Below are 15,826 nucleotides of genomic sequence, written 5' to 3'. Positions count from 1 at the left end.
GGGGGGGGGGTGGGGGCATTGGTATGCCCATTCTGGGCAGCCCCAACCCCACGCATAAAAAAGCCAGCATAATCGTTGGTGTCTAGTGGGATTTTTACCCCCTGGGGGGGCATATTCGGGGCTACTGCCCCAAGCTTCCCCCCAGGGGGGGCAGAAAGGCTGTAATTGTTGCAGGTGGGGAGTGGGGGCATTAACATGCCCGTTTTGGGCAATCCCCACCCTAATTAAAATTGGCCCCAAAAAATCCCTGGCATCTAGTGGGCTTTTTGCCCCCGGAGGGGCAGATTGGGGGCTACTGTCCCATCTGTCCCCCGGGGGGGGGCAGGAAGGCTGTCATTTTAGTGGGGAGGGAGTGGGGGCATGGGCATGCCCGTTTTGGGCAACCCCCACCCTAATTCAAATTTGCCCCAAAAAATCCCTGGTGTCTAGTGGGCTTTTTGCCCCCCTGGCGGGGCAGATTGGGGGCTAATGCCCCCATATGCCCCCCAGGGGAGGCAGGAAGGCTGTCATTTTTGTGAGGAGGGGGTGGGGGCATGGGCATGCTCGTTTTGGGCAACCCCCACCCTAATTCAAATTTGCCCCAAAATAATCCCTGGCGCCTAGTGGGCTTTTTGCCCCCCCCGGCAAGGCAGATTGGGGGCTAATGTCCCCATCTGCCCCCCAGGGGAGGTAGAAAGTCCACTAGACGCCAGGGAGTTTTTTGAGCAAATATTAATTAGGGTGGGGGCTGTCCAAAACAGGCATGCAAATCCCCCCAAATTTGCCCAAAAAGTCGCTGGCGTCCAGTGGGCTTCTTGCCCCTCTGGGGGGGCAGAAAGGCTGTTATGTTTTTCAGGCTGGAAGGGGGCATGGGCATGCCCGTTTTGGAAGCCCATACCCTAATTCAAATTTGCCCCAAAAAGTCCCTGTCATCTAGTGAGCTATTCCCCCCCCCCCCGGCAGGGCAGATTGGGGGCTAATGCCCCCATCTGCCCCCCCAGGGGGGCAGAAAGTCCACTAGACGCCAAGCAGTTTTTGGGCAAATTTTAATTAGGGTGAGGGCATTGGCAGGCCCGTTTTGGGCAGCCCCCACCTTAATTAAAATTTTCCCAAAAACTGCTTGGCGTCTAGTGGGCTTCTTGCCCCTCTGGGGGGCAGATTGGGAGCTACAGCACCATCTGCCTCCCAGGGGGGCAGGAAGGCTGTTATTTTTGCGGGGTGGGGGCATGGGCATGCCCGTTTTGGGACCCCCCCTAATAAAAATTTGCCCCCAAAAAATCCCTGGCGTCTAGTGGGCTTTTCGCCCCCCCGGCAGGGCTGATTGGCAGCTAATGCCCCCATCTGCCCCCCAGGGGGGGCAGAAAGTCCACTAAATGCCAGGGAGTTTTTTGGGCAAATTTTAATTAGGGTGGGGGCTGCCCAAAATGGGCATGCCAATGCCCCCACCCTAATTAAAATTTGCCCAAAAAGTCCCTGGTGTCTAGTGGGCTTCTTGCCCCTCTGGGGGGGCAGATTGGGGGCTACTGCCCCATCTGCCCCCCAGGGGGGGCAGAAAGGCTGTTATTTTTCAGGCGGGGTGGGGGCATGGGCATACCCGTTTTGGAAGCCCCCACCCTAATTCAAATTTGCCCCAAAAAATCTCTGTCATCTAGTGGGCTTTTTGCCCCCCCGGCGGGGCAGATTGGGGGCTAATGCCCCCATCTGCCCCCCAGGGGGGCAGAAAGTCCACTAGACGCCAAGCAGTTTTTGGGCAAATTTTAATTAGGGTGGGGGCTGCCCAAAACAGGCCTGCCAATGCCCCCACCCTAATTAAAATTTTCCCAAAAAGTCCCTGGCGTCTAGTGGGCTTCTTGCCCCTCTGGGGGGGCAGATTGGGACCTACTGCACCATCTACCCCCCAGGGGGGCAGGAAGGCTGTTATTTTTGCGGGGGCGGGGGCATGGGCATGCCCGTTTTGGGACCCCCCACCCTAATACAAATTTGCCCAAAAAAATCCCTGGCATCTAGTGGGCTTTTTGCCCCCCCGGCAGGGCAGATTGGCAGCTAATGCCCTCATCTGCACCCCAGGGGGGGCAGAAAGTCCACTAGATGCCAGGGAGTTTTTTGAGCTAATTTTAATTAGGGTGGGGGCTGCCCAAAACGGGCATGCCAATGCCCCCACCCTAATTAAAATTTGCCCAAAAAGTCCCTGGCATCTAGTGGGCTTCTTGCCCCTCTGAGGGGACAGATTGGGGGCTACTGCCCCATCTGCCCCCCAGGGGGGGCAGAAAGGCTGTCATTTTTTCAGGCGGGCGTGGGGGCATGGGCATGCCCGTTTGGAAGCCCCCACCCTAATTCAAATTTGCCCCAAAAAATCCCTGTCATCTAGTGGGCTTTTTGCCCCCCCGGTGGGGCAGATTGGGGGCTAATGCCCCCATCTGCCCCCCAGGGGGGCAGAAAGTCCACTAGACGCCAAGCAGTTTTTGGGCAAATTTTAATTAGGGTGGGGGCTGCCCAAAACGGGCCTGCCAATGCCCCCACCCTAATTAAAATTTGCAAAAAAAATCTCTGCATCTAAGGGGCTTTTTGACCCCCCCCGAGGGGCAGATTGGGGGCTACTGCCCCATCTGCCCCCCCGGGGGGGCAGGAAGGCTGTTATTTTTGCGGGCAGGGGTGGGGGCATGGGCATGCCCGTTTTGGGAGCCCCCACCCTAATTCAAATTTGCCCCAAAAAATCCCTGTCATCTAGTGGGCTTTTTGCCCCCCCCCGGCGGGGCAGATTGGGGGCTAATGCCCCCATCTGCACCCCAGGGGGGCAGAAAGTCCACTAGACGCCAAGCAGTTTTTGGGCAAATTTTAATTAGGGTGGGGGCTGCCCAAAACGGGCCTGCCAATGCCCCCACCCTACTTAAAATTTGCAAAAAAAATCCCTGCATCTAGGGGGCTTTTTGCCCCCCCCAAGGGGGCAGATTGGGGGCTACTGCCCCATCTGCCCCCCGGGGGGGCAGGAAGGCTGTTATTTTTGCGGGCAGGGGTGGGGGCATGGGCATGCCCGTTTTGGGAGCCCCCACCCTAATTCAAATTTGCCCCACAAAACTCCCTTGTGTCTTGTGGGCTTTTTGCCCCCCCCCGGTGGGGCATATTGGGGGCTAATGACCCCATCTGCCCGCCAGGGGGGCAGAAAGTCCACAAAACGCCAGGGAGTTTGTGGGGCAAATTTTAATTAGGGTGCCAATGCCCCCACCCTAATTAAAATTTGCCTAAAAATACCTGGCAGCTACTGGGCTTTTTGCCCCCCCGGGGGGGCAGATTTGGGGCTAATGCCCCCAACTGCCACCCGGGGGGGGGCAGAAAGGCTGTCATTTTGGCGGGGGTGGGTGTGGGCATGAGCCCATATTGGGCAGCCCCCACCACAAATTATAATTAAAAAAAAAATCCCTGGTGTAAGGTGGGCTTTCTGGCCCACGGGGGGGGGCAGATTAGGGGATACTGCCCCCAACTGCCCCCCAGGGCTGTAACGTTTGCGGGGTGGTGGCATGGACATGCCCTTTATGGGCAACCCCCACCGTAATAAATTAAGCGGCCAAAATGTAATATACCTGGTGTCTAGTGGGCTTTTTGCCCCCCCCTTGGAGGCAGATTGGTGGCTACTGCCCCCATCAGCCCCCAGGGGGGGCAAAAAAACTAAATCAGAACCAAAACATTTGGGGGGAGCAAAAGCCCTTGCCCAAGGGGCCGCTCCCCCCTCCCTGGTGCCTAGTGGGTGGATCTCTGCTTGGGGATCGCCCTCCTGGGGCAATCCACAAGCAGGGATCCACTGGGGATATTCTCCCCTTTCCAATGATACCTCTCCCGTCTTTCTACGTGCCGGGGGGGCTGAGATAGCCCCCTGAACACATAGAAAGTGAAACTGAAATGAGCCTAAAGGCTCATTTCAGTTTCGGTTTCTGTGCAATGACGACAGCGGGACGTGCGCGCTGTTCGTCTTTGCACAGAAACCAGTGAGGGGGCCTTGGGAGCTGGGGAAGCTCACCCCAGCTCCTAAGGTCACAGGGGAATAATAGAAATCCCTCTGCTGTCTGTAGCAGAGGGATTTCGTGCCCCTTGCCTCATGACGGAATGCTTCCGTCATAAGCACAGTGGCATCGATGCTCATGACGGAACCATTCCGTCATGAGCATCGAAGGGGTTAATATATACACGGTGCCCTTATTAGACCTGGTGTCATCTTTTGACATTGAGACTGTGTCTTACGCTGACGACACACGGCTTATTTTAACACTGGATAAAGAATCCACAGCAGCAGAAGAACATTTCCAACAATGTCTTTGTCATCCATTCCATGCTGTTTTTGAATGGATGACGGCCAATCACCTCAAGTGCAACAGCCAAAAGACGGAGATTATGCTGCTGGGAAAATGTAACATCTTCACGCCCAAACGTGGTGGCCAACAGATACAGAACCCCCCTAAGACAGTGGATACTGTTAAGAACCTAGGGGTCAGATTTAATACCTCCCTCTCCGTTCACCAGCAGGCACTGTCGGTGGCAGGAGCCTGCTTCCATTGGATAAAAACTCTTTAAAAAATTATTTGACCTCCTTCAAGCTACAGCTCGTAAGACCGTGGCAGTGGCTTTGATCTTATCACGCCTAGACTATTGTAACAGTATCTATGCAGGAGTAAAGAAGAGTACTCTGAAAAAGCTGCAGACTGTTCAAAATGAAGCAGTCCGAATGGTACTGAAACTACCAAGGGGATCATCTGCCTCTGAGGCCCTCCAAATCCTACACTGGTTGCCAATACACAAGAGGATTCTCTTTAAGATCCTGCTAATAACCTTCAGAGCTGTAAAACAAAGTGGCCCCAAATACCTCAGGACTAGAATAAAAGCTTATGTACCTGCACGCAATCTGAGATCCTCCACGGAAAACCTGTTAGTGCTCCCCCATTTCCTGGATCTTCGCAGTACCAGATAGTCTGGCCTTATCTCTCCTTGGATAACGGCGCCATCAGAGACCACACTCCTTGACACTCAGCTTACCTGCTTTCAGCGCCAAGATGCTCCATCGGAGTGAAAGCCAGCGCTTTACAAATGACTTCATTCATTCATGCACCTATTAATATAAAAAAGGTGCATTCCTACCCATTCCTTGTCACGCAGTGCAGCACAGCAAGGTGACTTACTGTGCTGCAGTGCGTGACTTGGTCATAAATACGGCCCTAATATATTGCAGTTCATTGACAGGCTAAAGTGCATAAAAAAATATGGGAACTTTATGAAAGTGATTGTTGGGAACAACTGTCTTATGTTATGAAAGCTCAGTTCGCTAATGCAATCATTGCAGATTTCTGTTTGTGTTCTTACCCACAGAACAGACTTCTGGTTGGTGCACTGGTGAATAGTGACATTTATAGTGCTACGAGGTCCCATCCTGTGACTGAAAACACTGAGAACATGCCAGTCATGATTTAAAAATAGTTTTACAGTATAAGGTAGGCAGTCTCAAAATGTGATTTAGACCGAAAGTGATGCAAACCCAGTGCAAACTATTGTAGTGGGGTTTACTTTTCAACTAAATCATGATTTGCATTGAAAAGCTCCCTAATAACAGATTAGTGTTGTGACAAAATATTGAGTTGGAAATATTGGATGCAGAAATATCAAGAAAAAAATATTGAAACACAACAATATTGTGATGCAGAAATATAGTTGTCAATATTGATTTTTTTTTTTAGATTAGTAATATAGTTTTCAAGAATATTATTGCTGTAAATATTGTTTTCAATAATATAGTTGTAAAAATATTGTTTTTTAAATATAATTCTGTTATAAATATAATATTTTTAAATATAGATTGTAAAGTTAAGTTTATTTCTAATTTTTAATTTAATTATAAGAGTAATTTAAACTTTTGTAATGCGTTGCTAGGTTTGTAGAGCTGTAAGGTAGGAAGTTATTTAAGTATAATTAAGTAATTAATAATAATAATAACTTTATTATTGATATTTAATTGATTAATAATTATCTAAATCATTTACCAAGTTATTTATCAGGTGTAGGTTGCTAGGTTTGTAGGGGTGCAGGGTGGGAAGTTAATTAAGTAATAATGAATTAACAACTTATGAACACTTTATTATTATACAATTGATTATTATTTTGTAATTATATTTTGTAAGTTATTTGTGCGGGTTGGTGAGTTTGTAGGGATAAAGGGTGGAAAGTTAATTGGTAATTAACAAAGTAATGAATAAATAATTAAGAACAGATTGATTAATGATTACATATTAATGTATTAATTAATATTTAATTCGCAATTGATTATGGCATGAAGTGTGGTCTGCTAGGTTTGTGGGGTATAGTGTGGTATTTTACTTAAGTAATAAATAATGGCCAAATTGTTTTTATTGATAATTGATTATTAATTTGGTAAATAATTATGCTAATTGTTTAATTGTTTTTTTATATTTTTTTGGTTAGATAATAAAGTTTATATTAAGCTCTTTATTATATTATTAGTGTTGTGTTTCATGTATGTTATGTGTTTGAAGTGAACTACTAACCCTACTGTTGCACAGACGAGTGGGAATAGTGGATTTTACCTCTCCGAAGTGCAATGATTTCCCTGCCGTTGCACAGAATGGATTGGTATTAGTCAATTTTACCCCTTGAGAGCCCAACACTTTTTCTACTGTTGCAAAGACTGGAGTGGGAATAGTAAATGTTACCCCTCTGACACCCAATGCTTTCCCTAATGTTGCACAGATATTCAATGAAAAAATTATATAATGATTTAAAAATTAAATATTTAAATAACAAAAATTAATAAAGAAAACTAAATAATTTCTCACCCTATTCCCCTACAAACTGAACATGTTGCTAAATTAGCAATAACTAATTATACTATGCAAAATATAAATTAAAAATCAGAAATTAAACCCAAATAAATGAAAGAACAACTAATCAATTAAAACATTACATAATAACCATTTCAAAGTCCAGGTTCAAGATGGTTGTCATTGGGTCATTTGAGTGCATGGTCAGTCGGAGGGTGTTCTTGTGGATGATTAATGCGATGCCTCCTCCTGGTCGGTCCGTGCAGTCCTTGTAGGTGATTTTGTAGCTGTCAGGGAAGGTGATAGCGATGTCCGGCCCGGATCAGGGGTTGATCAAGGTTTCCATGAAGAAGGTGATGTCGGGAGAGGAGGTCCCAGATTTCTGTGGCGTGTTTGTGAAGGGATCGCACATTGAAGAGGATGTAGTTGAGTCGGTCGAGTGTGCTGTATGACGGTTGGATGGCAAGAGGATCTGGCTTGCTGGCATGGGTGAGGATGTGGCTGCAGTTCTGGCAGGAGAAAGGTCCTTGGGTCTTCTTCGGTGACGTGAGGTGACAGGCAGTATGGCATCCTGAGTTGTGGGTGAGGAGGGTGCTGGCATCATAGGGGTGGAAGGTCTGAGAACCAGGTTACCAGGCGCTGGGCATGGTCCAGGCACAGACCAGTGCAGGCAGGCCTATCTTTGGTGCGCCAGCGGCTGCCATTCAGTTGTGCTGGGGGGCTGGACAGTTGGGTGGCAGGAAATAAGGGAGTGGGAAGGATCACTGGAGGGGGCGGACCCTGCGGGTCACGGCAACAGGGACGAGGTTGGCAAACAAACGGAAGAAAAAGGTAAAAAAAGGAAAAAGCTGAATAAAGGCTCAAAGGCAGAAATCAGAAAAGAGTGGCAGAGGGACAGCCCAGCAGCAGAGCAGTGATGCTCTACCACTAGACCACCAGATATGAGGGGCCTGCGGGTGGACGTGGGCCTCGACCAAGGGTCAGAAGAAGCAACAGGGGAAGCAGCAGCTACCAGGCAGAGCTTCGCTGTGAAGGGAGCAAGTCATCTAGAAAGTCGGTGTTTGCTACTTCCACTCCAATCTAAGTAAAAGTAGGGAAAGTGTTGGACTTCAGAGGGGTTCAAATGGCCATTTCCAATCCAGTCTAAACAACAGTAGGGACGGTGTTGAACCTCTGAGGGGGTCAAATTTACCCATTCCACCCTAAGCAAAAGCAGGGAAAGTGCTGAATTTCGGAGAGGTTAGATTTAATATTCCCACTGCAATGTAAGCAACAGCTGGAAAAGTGTTGGACTTCAGAGGGATTAGATTTGCTATTCCCACCCCAATATATACAAAACAGAAGGAAAAGTACTGGACTTAAAAGGGGTTATATTTACTATTCTCATTCCATCCTAAGCAACAGTATGGAAAGTGTTGGACTTTGTAAGGGTTATATTAGCTATCCCCACCCCAATTAAGCAATAATAAGGAAAGCATAGGAATTGGATGGACTACATTTACTCTTCCCACTCCAATTTAAGCAACAATATAATGAAGAAAATGGTTGTAATGAATATTGTGTACTTTAGTATACTTGTAATAAACATTGTTTTTTATTAAATATATATATACTTATAATATTAGTAAAATTGTCTTTTTTTAAATATAGTTTGCAATTTTAAATGTGTAATTGAATTTTTAAAAGACAATTAGATGGGTCTGGTGGCTCAGTGGACTAAAGTGTCCACATCAGGGCCCTGTGTTCAAGCTCATGGTCATAGGTTCAAATCCCGGCGGGTCCACTCAGCCTTTCAACCATCTGAGGTCGACAAAATGTGTACCGTTGGGTAGCAATAAACATCTGTTAGTGCTAAGATGCCTAAGAGTTAATGTGTGATCTACAAACACCTATTTTAAGTAGTTTATAATTTAGTAGTGGGATTTGGGGGTTTGGGGGGAATATGGTGGGAGGTAAATTACATTTTAACTAATTGTTTTTCAGTGTTAAGCAATGTAAGGTAAAATCAATATATAAATTATTAGTATGTAAAGTTCTAATTGTTTAATTGTTCTTTCATTTATTTGGGTATAATATCCAATTTTTTATTCATATTTTGTATTGCATAATTAGTTATACCTAATTTAGCAGCTTGTTCAGTGTGTAGGGGAATAGGGTGAGAAAATATTTAAATGAAAATAGTTTTCTTTAATTGTTTTTTGTTATTTAAATATTTAATTTATAAATCATACTTTGTCATTGAATATTTAAAATGAAAAAATAGTTTTATTTAGACTATGCAAGAAATAATTAGTAATATATATCAGCAAGTGTATATTATATTTATTATTTGTATATGTTTCATTTATTTAAATTTTATTATTTTATTTATATTTTAATTTATCTTCTTGGTGTTTGTGGTTTTTTCAGTAGTAGCAAGAGAAGTGAATTTTACTTATGTTAATTTAAATATTTCATTTAATGATACGTTTATTTAGTAGATTTATAATAAATTGTGCATTTTATTTAAATGTATACAATATGTATTTTCTAGTTTATCAATGTTTAATCATTTTATGTTTTTAGGTATTTAAAAAATATTTTTTTAAATGACTGTATTGGAATGGTATATGTAACCTTTCTGAAGTCCAACACTTTCTCTTATCATATTGTATACAATAAAACTTACATTCTTAATTTTGATATTCTGTTCCACTATATTTTTGCAGCGGTGATATTTTACATATTTATGTCACATGATATTTTGAAATCAATATTTGTTTCATTCACCATATTTAACATGTGCCCATTTTGAAAATGTCCCTTTTCTCATGTAAAGTGTAGTTACAGAACTATTAGTCATTTTCTCTACTCTGGCACAAAGGGACCACAAACCTAATTGCAAAATGAGGAGCTTATTTATGAGCCCCTTGTTACACTTTTGCCCTGCTGTTGTGTCACTTTTTGTGGGGGTGCAGCTGCATAAAATATGTGCCATATTGCACCATATTTACAAAGTGATGCATCTAAGCAGATGGGTCACTTTATAAAGCCCTGTGCCACATTATACCTGTGTCGGGTATAATGTATGTAGGGTGGGTGTTCCCCCGCAAAAGCCTAGTAGAAGTGACACAGTGAAATCTATCAGATTTCACTGTGCCACTTCTGGGACGCTACTGTGTCACAACCTTACGCCTGCCTCACAGCAGGCATAAGGGTGACGCAGTACAATGGGAATAGGCTTCCCCCATTCATTGCTAGAGTTGCATCATGCTTACGACACAACTCCATCACTGCATGGGTTTCACGCCGACAGAAAAATCAGGATTCCTGATGTATCTGTCATTCCATGCGACATGGTGCATTGTACAATAAATGCGGCACATCTATCATGTCGCAAGGAGGGCACACTGAATAGTTTTGCATTGCTGCTTTCACGCAGCGATGCAACACTTTTCATAAATGAGGCCCTTAGTGTTTAAGACTGTATGTATAAAATTCCCACTGCCAAAAACAAGTTATTCAACTTTGTGGAGGACTCCTATCTTTAACATTGGCACATTTTAAGGTTTCTTTACTCACAAAAGCAGCTAGTGCATGACTATCAAATTGTCCTTCCTGAGCAAAGGATTAAATGGCTCCTTTTAGGAAGCCTAGTTTTATACCCCACACACACCGAAGTACAACATTTGGGCTCACTCCTCAAAAAAACTTTGTTAACAGTGAGAAAGATTCCTGTAATTAAAGTAGGCACATTCTGAGGTTTTTATTTCCATGAAAAAGACATCTGTATGTCAGCCAAAGTGACTTTCTCTACTCTTACATTATGAGCATACCAGCTCAGTTCAGGAATACAATTTGTAAGACTCTTGTATATGATTTGCCCTTCAAATAATACAATCATCAAAGCTGAGAAAGTCTCTTGTAGCTGATATGGGCACTTCTGTGAATGTTCAAGCCTTGTTTAAGAATTTCTATGTTACACTCCAAATATAAAAGGCTGAACAAATAGATGTTTCAACTTTGTGAAAGTTTCCCATGTTTCACCTGGGCACATTTTGAGAATGTGTCTTCCCATAAAAAGGCGGATGTACCACTGTCAACTTGATTTTTTTCCACTCTTGCACAAAGGACTGCTAGATCCATTCTGGAAATCCACTTACATAATTTGTGTTTCTAATCACAGTAAATGTTTGAAGTTTGTTAAACAAGGTATATTTGCATATATATATATACACCGCTATGAAGGTATTTAAAATTACACCGTGTATTTGAATGAGGACTTCCAGTTTGTACATTACAAATAAACAAAGCGGTGTACTGTGGGATTTGTATTTTGCATAGAGTCACGTGATGTACTAAGAACTATGAAAGCACGCAGTAACGTACTCTACAATTTGAATTTACCTTCCACCTGTGAGCAAGGCCGATTAGGGGCCGAAACGTTAGGTAATGGGAAGGAACCTGCGATGCTAGACGCTGAAATAAATGCCGTCCTACCAGCAATGGGCCTAGTTGCCTGCACTAACTATAACGGGGGAATTTCATTGGTTTTTTATCAGTAAAATGTCCAGCTAACTATAACATGTGTGAAACCTATGGTTTTTTCAGTGAATTTGCAAGGTTTTTTAAATGCTAATTCCTAACTATAACGTGTGTGAAACCTATGGTTTTTTCAGTGAATTTGTACGGTTTTTTAAATGCTAAGTTACTTTACGCCATTCGTGGCGTGCGCGCCCAGTTAACGCAGTTCGTTCCGTGCGCACCGCACGCCCACTTTACGCAGTTAGTGCCGTGCCCACGTTACGCAGGATGGGCCATGTACGCACGATGCGCTTCGCGCACCGTGCGCACATGGAGGACATATTATGCGCTTCGTTGTGAAAGGTAATCTTTTATATTTTCATTTAAAAAATATATGTGATGCACAAATGGTGCCCTTCGGACACCATTTGCACACGGGGTGGGGATAGTGTGGATAAATTTTTTAATTTTATTGATTTTTACCGTACGCGTACGGTAAGCGTAATCGGCGATTTTTCGAAAAACAATCAAATTGAATTTTTGGACTTGGGGGTACTTTGGGGACACCATCATCAATGCTAGGTGGTTAGGAACTGAATACATTGCCCCTTTTAGTTGTTTTTTGCCTTTGTTTTTGCTGCCTCACTCAGAGTGCGAGAGAGAAAATGGCGGCTGCCGCTTCCTGGTTTCGTCCGATTCGAATGTTTACTTAGATCTAACAGCCAATCAGAATCGCGCTCGCGCACGGCACCGTACGCGTACGGTAAGCTTACCGTAAGCGCACGGTAAGCGCACCGTAAGCTGGCTCAGATATATATATTGATTTAAATGCTATTTTCTCAGGATCTACTGAACAGATTTACACCAAACCTACAAAAGGCACTTCCTTGACCTGAGGACTACCTCTCTGCCAAATTTCAAGTAACTCTGTTCAGCCGTTCGGGCTGTAGCTGTGTCTAAAGGTCCTATGGAAAAATGCATGGGAAAAACGCGTTTTGGGACCCCCCTTTTTTCTCAGCCCCCGCTTGACGAATCCCCCCGAGACTTTCAGGGTAGGAGCGGAGCGTAGCGCCCCACCTATTTTGAAAATTTCGCGAGGATTCGTCGACCGGCGCCAAAGTTATTCCAAATAGAATGTTGCGGATTTCCTATGGAAACAGGGTCCTAACTATAACTATCTACTGGCGACCGCCAGTAGATAATATATATATATATATATATATATTACCTACTGGCGGTCGCCAGTAGGTAGTTATAGTTAGGACCACGTTTCCATAGGAAAACCTCAACATTCTATTTTGAATAACTTTGGCGCCGGTCGACGAATCCTCGCGAATTTCTCAAAATAGGTGGGGCGCTACGCTCCGCTCCTACCCTGAAAGTCTCGGGGGGATTCGTCAAGCGGGGGCTGAGATAAAAGGGGGGTCCCAAAACGCGTTTTTCCCATGCATTTTTCCATAGGACCTTTAGACAGGGCTACAGCCCGAACGGCTGAACAGAATTACTAGAAATTTGGCAGAGAGGTAGTCCTCAGGTCAAGGAAGTGCCTTTTGTAGGTTTGGTGTAAATCTGTTCAGTAGATTCTGAGAAAATAGCCTTTAAATCAATATATATATCTGAGCCCGCTTACGGTACGCTTACCGTACGCTTACGGTAAGCGTACGGCGGCGTGCGCGAGCGCGATTCTGATTGGCTGTTAGATCTTAGTAAACATTCGAATCGGCCGAAACCAGGAAGCGGCGGCCGCCATTTTGTGTATTTCACTCTGAAAAAAAAGAGTGAAAACAAGGAAAGGGGGCAATGAGGAGAGTTACAGACCCCCTAACATTTGTAAGGGGGTCAAAGAAGGACAGAAAAGTACAAAAAAAACATTTATTGATTTAAAAAAAAATCACGGGGTACGCGTACGGTAAGCTTACGGTAAGCGTACGGTAGAAAAAAAAAAAAAAAAAAAATGAAAATCAGATTTAAGTGTTTAGATATTAGGGGGCTCTAAAAAGAGCCGTTGTGTTTATGAAATGATTTTTTAGTGGTACCTACAAGTAAGTACCGATGCAGAGTCTAAGGTTCAAGAGAAAGACTCTGTTCCCTTCATCATTGAAGTGCACACCATCTCCTCTATAAATGTCTTGCATGTCATAACGCAAGTTGTTGTGGTAAATGGCACCCATACCATAGTCACGGAGGAAAGCAGAAACAGATTTGTTGACGTGCTTTCTTGCTTTGTCATCGCACCGCGTGCCCACCGTGCGTGCACGGCACTAACTGCGTAAAGTGGGCGCGCGGTGCGCGAAGCGCACCGCGTGCTCACTGTGCGTGCACGGTGCGCGAAGCGCACCGTGCGCGCACGGAACGAACTGCGTTAAGTGGGCGCGCACGCCACGAATGGCGTAAAGTAACTTAGCATTTAAAAAACCGTACAAATTCACTGAAAAAACCATAGGTTTCACACACGTTATAGTTAGGAATTAGCATTTAAAAAACCTTGCAAATTCACTGAAAAAACCATAGGTTTCACACATGTTATAGTTAGCGGAAATTTTACTGATAAAAAACCAATGAAATTCCCCCGTTATAGTTAGTGCAGGCAACTATAACTCACGCGACCGCAATCTTCTGCTGATGACATATGTGTCTTTATGAAAAAAAAATATTTGTAATATATGTATAGCTAAAAATGTATGGAAGAAGACATGGGCAAATAAGTGTCTAAATACAGTATTAGCATCAGCAGAGGATTGCGGTCGCGTGAGTTATAGTTGCCTGCACTAACTATAACGGGGGAATTTCATTGGTTTTTTATCAGTAAAATTTCCGCTAACTATAACATGTGTGAAACCTATGGTTCTTTCAGTGAATATATATATATATATATATCTTGCAACTGGGTTTTGTGGATTCCGGAGTGCTTCCCAATCGCCAGTGGTGCTGGTTTGAGGCGATGCCACCTCACGCCTCTAACAATCGAAAAATCCCACTTCTCACATGAAGAATATACTTTGAGAGAAAGAAGAGCTTTGTGAGGAGAGGATCATTTCATTCTTGAATTATGGAGACAGAGGGGCCGATTCCGATCCTGGAAAAAATTTCCCCGTACGAATCGTATCCGGATTTTTTTCCGTACGAATTGTACAAGTACCGTACAAATTGGCAAGTACGATTCGTATGGGAAAAAGTCCATACGAATCGTATTGGGAAAATTCCCCCACACATCCTCGGATCGGAAAACGTTTCCGACACATCCCCGGACGATTTTACGTACAAATGTGAAAACTCAAGTCCGAGCGCGCAAGTACGATCCGTACCGGGCGTCCGATGTTACAACTGCATGGAAAAAACACCGTACGGACCGAACTCCCATAGCAACCATGGAGACATGTGCCCGCATACGCGCCGAACCCCCCCCCAGCCCCCGTATGTATGCGCCGAACCCCCCCAGCCCCCGTATGTACGCGCCAAACCCCCCAGCCCCCGTATGTACGCGCTGAACCCCCCAGCCCCCATATGTACGTGCCGAACCCCCCCCAGCCCCCGTATGTACGCGCCGAACACCCCCCCAGCCCCCCCGTGGAAGTACGCGCCGAACCCCCACCCGTGTATTTACAGACCGTACCCCCAGCCCCCCGTGTAAGTACGGACCGTACCCCCACCCGTGTATGTACGGACCGTACCCCCACCCGTGTATGTACAGACCGTACCCCCAGCCCCCCGTGTAAGTACGGACCGTACCCCCACCCATGTATGTACGGAGCGGGGGTCTGCTCCGTACATACACGGGTGGGGGTACGGTCCGTACTTACACGGGGGGCTGGGGGTACGGTCCGTACATACACAGGTGGGGGTACGGTCCGTACTTACACGGGGGGGCTGGGGGTACGGTCCGTACTTACACATGGGGGCTGGGGGTACGGTCCGTACATACACGGGTGGGGGTTCGGTGCGTACTTCCGCGGGGGGGCTGGGGGGGTGTTTGGCGCGTACATACGGGGGCTGGGGGGGTGTTCGGCGCGTACATACGGGGGCTGGGGGGGGATACGGTGCGTAATGGGCCCCCTATTCCGCTGGCATCGCGGCGTACTTCGCTTTTCCGGCACTTTTTGGGTGCCGTAAAAATATTGCCGTCCGGACTGCTGTAGGTACGAATCGTACTTGCTGGTACGTAAAAACAAGCCTACCTCCGTCCGGACATCACGTCCGGATCTCATTCGTATGTATTTTTGAGTCGGTCGGTGTTTTTTCCGGCTCGTACGGAAATGGTGTTTCCGTACGAATCGTACTTGCAAGTTTGTAGGGTTTTTTTCCCGGGTACGAGTCGGACGGCGAAAACGCTCCGACCGACGGTTCGTACCCGTTTTTTCCAGGATCGGAATCGGCACCTAAATGTATAAAGACATGCCAGTTCTTAAATCGATTTCTCTATTGTAATAATCCTAAAGTGTCAGAACGAATCAGTATGGGAAGTTTATTGCCATCAGAAATACAGTTTTATCTTTTTAATGTAGACTAGAGTTGATGAGATGGGGGCTAGA

Source organism: Triturus cristatus, chromosome 1_1 (genome assembly GCF_964204655.1).
Source record: "Triturus cristatus chromosome 1_1, aTriCri1.1, whole genome shotgun sequence".
NCBI lineage: Eukaryota > Metazoa > Chordata > Amphibia > Caudata > Salamandridae > Triturus > Triturus cristatus.
The sequence above is the reverse complement of the archived record's forward strand: the minus strand, read 5'-3'. Positions refer to the sequence as shown.